The sequence below is a fragment of the Nanorana parkeri genome, unplaced genomic scaffold (genome assembly GCF_000935625.1).
Source record: "Nanorana parkeri isolate BGI_ZX_2015 unplaced genomic scaffold, ASM93562v1 scaffold400, whole genome shotgun sequence".
Classification (NCBI taxonomy): Eukaryota; Metazoa; Chordata; class Amphibia; order Anura; family Dicroglossidae; genus Nanorana; species Nanorana parkeri.
The window spans coordinates 797,358-803,166 of record NW_017306668.1 but is presented as its reverse complement, the minus strand read 5'-3'; the positions used below and the strand labels follow the sequence as shown (position 1 = coordinate 803,166).

Sequence of the window (5,809 nt, the reverse complement as noted above, 5' to 3'; positions counted from 1 at the left end):
CCCCCCATTTTGATTGTAATGTCCTCCTTATATTGTTAAGCGTTGCGCAAACTGTTGGTGCTATAGTGCTATATAAATCCTGTATAATAATCTGTGACTTTACTATTACATGATGCCGATTGGCTGCAGAAACTGGGAAAAGAGCTGGGACAGCAACATTGTACCAGGGGTTTCAATGAGGGATATAATGTGTTGCTAGAATTCTTTAATGGATCCCTTTGTGTAGCCTGTAGTGTATAACAATGTATATCCAGACATGAAATGTTATAAATGTTTATTATTCTGAGCTTCAGTTACGTGCTACTTCTAAAAGTATCCCCGGTGTTTAGAAATAATGATTTATAAATAATGAGAAAACATAAAACTGGAAACCCAATAAAATGATTTTTTTTATATCTAGAAGACAGAAACTTGACCATAAAAGCTGGAATGTAATGTCTCCTGGGTCTGGGTCCTAGATGCCCGTTCTTTATTTACAGTGGAAATGTAATCACAATTACATCTTTTATTCCCTCCTGCTATCTATTCTGTAATAAAGAAAATGTGCCACCCAATTGTCAGGATCCAACACTTACAGAAGTGTCAGATTTCTGGTCCCCTACTGAACTCTGCCGCATTTTATCCTATCACTTAAAAAAAGAACTCAAGGCCCACAAACTTTAATTTAAAGAGATGTTAATGTCAAAAAGTTTTTAAGCCATTCCAAATGCTAATTAAATCATTCACAATGGATGCTGCTTGATGTTTAACAGTTTTAGTTTCCAGCAGAATAAGCTGGTCCCCTGAGCACTGGGCCTGATATCCTGTTTAATGTGGCCCCTTTCCCTTGCAGGGTCCTTTGGAGCCACCCTTGTGTTTGCTACTAAGCTGTGTGCGTGTCTCTAGAAAGACAAGCTATTACCCTGCTCTTTCCTCCCTACTTCTTCCTTCTCCAAGCTAGTAGATGGACAGTTGCTGGAAACTGCTCTGTCCCTTGTGATCTTCTACTGGACAGGAAGTTCAGGGAAGCTGAGCTGAAAGAGTTGGAGCCACTAGTTCAGAAACATGATGACTGTAAGTGCTTGGGCAAGCATTTGAAGAAATAATTTCATGCGCAATGTATATTTGTTTGATCTTGCTTTTTGATTACAAAAAAATGTTTAAAAGTTTATTACTACTTTTAATTATTCTTCAATAGCCACAAAAAATATGAACCCGCTTTGTGTGCATCAGCTGCATTTGCAAATACAGATATTAGCTTGTAAAAGTAGCTGTGACATCATTACTTTTCTGTGATCAGAGCTGTGGGAGGGAACCAAGAGGCTCCACCCACTACAGGCTGCCTGCAGAACATTTCAGGAGGGGGAAGACACAAGACCGGTCACCCTGCAGAAGGAGATAGAGTAGCAGTGACCAGTCTTTATTACAGGAAGTTCCTTCACAGAGGTAACATTTCATGCTGAATTACAGCACAGATCTGGAAGAAATACACAAAGCACACCAAGACTAAAGTATGAATACATGCCTCTTATTGTTTAAAATATTTGCTTTACATTCAGCTTTAAGGTTTATAGTTGGGGTACATTGCTTAGTTTTAGGTTTTCAGTAATGAAACAACATTTCCAGAAATGTTTTAGCATATCTGCTGATTTACTTTTTTATTGCATCAATACAGATTTCTAGGATTGCACAATTATGCGGAGAGCATATGATATATTGCTCCTTAATGGAACTCTTTTCCTGAGTTGCGCTATATCCATCTACAGTATATTTTGGTCTAAGAGTGTCACGCTATCACAGTTTCCCCACTGAAAAACACATGTTTCAATGGGAGCACTTGTGAGTTCATGCACATGTGTTTCTTAGTATACCGGACCACTAATTCAGACTGAATGAGTAAAGCACAAGTTTGCTTAAGGGAGAACTATGGGGTGAGTGAATTACACTCATCCGCTTAGTCAGAGCCGACGTGTGACATTGAAACTAGTGTCACACCAGTGATTTGTCCCCTCCCCGATCCCCCAGCACTGACTGGAGGGGCAGATGGGAGAGGGGGCGGGCATAAAGAGGCAGAGCCAGCTGTCAATCAGCCAGCTGGGTGGACACAGACAGTATTGTCGGGATCCGTCCCGGCTGCGGCGCTCTCAGCATATAGTGGATAAAGGCCCGCTATATGCTGAGTTTTGGGTCACCGGAGGACGTAATATATGTCCTGCGGTGACCAATAAGAGAGCCATGGAAAAAAAACTCACCCCATAGTGCTCCTTTAAAGGTTTAGTATACATTGCTAATAGTTTAGGGCCTGTTCACACTAGCCTGTCCACTAAAGCGCTCTATTTCAGTGGGTGGGCTAGTGTTTTTTGACAGGTCTGGCAGTGTGTGGTGTGATGCACTGTTTAAGTGAGCACTGTTTCAGCGCTTAACACTGTTTACATTTTTTTTATGCATAATGTATGAACGAGCCCTCAGGGTAATCTTTTACTACTGATGCTTTTTATTAAAATTTGTAGAACAGTCAAAATAGCAGACAGTAGGTTGCCTTGCTCCCATAAACTGTGGATTGTGATCAAAAGCTGATTGAAACTGTTTGACAATTGCTGTGTATACTAACCAGCTGTCATTTTAAACAACTGAAAAATTCCTATCTGGAATGGAGCTCTTTTTTGGGGAAAATGCAAAACAAAACTCAGAGAGGTGTATGTGCATGGATTTCAGCCCGGTCATATTTAGAAATGTCTCCCAATGTGTATATCTGAATTACATACATTATATTTTAAACATGTAGCCCCTGTATATTTTACATGTCACTACAAACTTGCTAACATATACTACAAGGTGTTCTGCTTATTCAGATGGTACTCTGCTCCAGACAGGTAAAACCAATTTGCTTATGTTCTGGATACGTGATACCTCCACTGTTTACAGGAGCAAAAGGGAAAGTCAAGTTAAATTTATCACTAGCTACAATGGGTATTTAGGCCGTTGATGAGACTGTTTGTACTCTTACACAATACAAAAAAAGTTTTAAAAAAGAGCTGCTTAACATAAATAACAAAAGATTATATTTGTATATTTTATTCTAAATAATATTCATATTTACAAATGAATACAAATATATCAAAATTCTGTCAGAAGTTTTTACATGGAAAGGAAACTTTTCCTGAAAGACACACGAATGTATCTTGCGCAGCCCTTTATTTATAAAGTAATGAATGTGACATTCAGCAAGCAATCAACTTCTGTAATATAAAACACTTGCACCAGGAAGATTCATCTGCAGCGAGTAGTTAGTGAATGTCACATTTACCACTTCGGGACCATATGATGTACCTGTTTGTCCTGGTCCTGGTGGTTGTACTAATTTCATGTTTGTTGGAGCCATGATTTTGGTATCGTATTTTTCAGCAGGCAACGCTTATTAATTACAAGTGACTTTGGCAGCTGTACAGCCACCCAGATCACTTGTAGCAGCCTGCTAATGTGCTGTCACCCCCTCTGATCATTTTCAGTAGGCTGACAACACACAGGAATTGACATAAACACTGACATGCTTCATGTCTCCTGACGCAGCATGATTGCCATTTATTTAGATATGTGCATCCCGAGTGCATGTACTGTGTGCGTCACTGCCTAGCAGGGGTGGGGAACCTCTGGCCCTACAGCTGCCTGCAGCCTTCGTGCACAGGGCAGCTCAGAACTCCATACAAGGTAATGGGTGTCAGTGCTGTCCCCCCCCCCCCCCCCTCTATGGTTTTCGGGTTCCCTAGTTCCTCTGGGGACCACAGCAAACACTGTCAGGATGGAGAGAGTGGTATCAGCCCAATGTCCTTTCCTATACTGTTCTGTGATGTGTGAAGCAGTGAACGCTGTGCTCACAGCACTTCCTCTTTCACAGCTGGTTACACAGATGAACAAGCACATTCCAATGCTTGATCATCTGTATTGGAGGGCAGGGGAGATAATAGACCCCAGATGTCTCCATATAGAAAACCTGTCACCAAATGCTATCACATAAAGACTTGTAAGAAAAAAAAAAAAAAGTGATAAAAAAGTAAAAATAATAATAAAATAAATAATAATAAAAAAAAAGGAAAACCAACCCTGCTCCCCCTGCCATCTGCATGCAAATAGGCACACACACACTTGGGCATGCATGTGTATGTAAATGATTTTGCCAATGATGTTCCGTATCACCGCAAATCAGATTCACTGTGAACTCTAAACTGATTAGCAGTAAAGGCTTTTAAAATTTCACCAATGGACAGTTTTGAGTTCCATGGTTTTTCACCATTGCACGGGCACACAATTTTAACAAGTGACATGTTTGGTATCTATTTAATTGACATGCAAATATTGTGCTAAAAACAAACAAACTGGAGCTTTATTTTATTTTTATTTTTTTACAGGGCCTCTGTTTTCAGAAAATATGTAATTGTTTGGGCTTTGCAAGTAATTTTCTATCCAAAAATTCAGATTGTAGTATGTGTGTGCAAAAATTTAAAAAATTGCTCCGATACTAAGGTGGTTAAATATAAGACAAAATATGAATTGCTTAAATATAGTACAAATATGCCACTATGTGTCCCTTACGTGGAACAAGCATACAATAAGATTGTTTGACTTTGGAGATATGCATACTTGTTCTAAGTGTGTGACTCAAAGCAGATTGAACCCAGTTGATCAATGCACAGTACTAGCCAGGCAACTTCTTCAGAAGGGGATTGGCAATGGCAGCTTTCATGTGTCTCATACGAAAGGCTTTAAAATAGCGAGCACGATTTTTGCAGATCGCATTGAACCGGAACGCAGGCACTGATGTGCTACGCGTTCTGGTGCGGGCGATAGCACTGCAGGTGGGGTCGGGGCTGTTGTACCATTGTCTTCAACGCCCCGTCACTATACTGAGAGCAATTACAGCAGGATTACAATTACCCTTCAGTTTCTCAGGTAAACACAGCAACCCTTTCTGACAAGCTGGCATACCCAATGCCTGACTCAAACTAAGTTGTATTTACATTGGGGCAGCCATATGTGTCCATTGGATGGCTTCCTGCTTTGCAGTGCTATACAGTGATTGTTTTCCCACTCACAATGGAAGTCTGAGTCAGTCAACTCATTTAAAATGTACTCCCTATGTGGTTAAAATCTTATGTAAACAGTTTTTAAGCAGTTAGCAGATTCACTGTGGTAGAAAACAAAAGGGAACAGAGCGCCACCTCCGTGTGTAAAATCGTTTATTACAATAAATAAAACAAGGGATAAAAGTACTCACAAACAAACGTTTTCATCAGGCTTTAACAACAAACGAGAGGCCACACTGTCTGTTAACCCAACATGGTATCACCCCGACTATGTAACACGGTAGCCTCCGGTCACATCACCGTCCACCGACCGCAGTCAGCCAAGATTGACTGATTCTGATGAAGGGGGCTTGCCCCTGAAACGCGTCAATCTTGGCAAATCTAGGCGTCCCAATACTTATGGCAATATACTGTGTATGTATATCTATAGAGATATAGATATATATACACCTGTATACTGTATATATATTTTTTTTGTTAATTTTTTGTGTGTTCTATTTTTGGTGCTCTCATAAATGGCAACAGATTACATAGGCCAGTGGTTCTCAACCTTTCTAGGGCTGGGACCCCTTGGTAACATTTGCCAAGTTGTGGTGACCCCCAACGGTAAAATTTAGGGACGGCGCGGCTGCTGCAGCGACATCTGCTGCACTAGGAGAGGGCTGAGGAGGACTCTCACCTAGCACAACAGAAATCACACAGCGACCCACAGGTTGAGAACCACTGGCATACGCCGTCAGAATAAAAAA

At 40.6% G+C, this 5,809-nt stretch overlaps 1 long non-coding RNA gene across 1 annotated transcript in view; it reads right to left on the bottom strand.

Annotated features, from left to right (window-relative positions):
• Window positions 1-1,996: 1,996 nt before the first annotated feature.
• The window catches only part of LOC108789475, an 11,944-nt gene continuing 8,131 nt past the window's right edge, over window positions 1,997-5,809 (bottom strand). Inside the window, exons 2-3 of the long non-coding RNA XR_001941402.1 lie at window positions 4,951-4,953; window positions 1,997-2,006 (exon numbers count right to left, since the gene is read on the bottom strand). This is a non-coding gene — a long non-coding RNA (uncharacterized LOC108789475). The remainder of the gene's footprint in view (window positions 2,007-4,950; window positions 4,954-5,809) is intronic.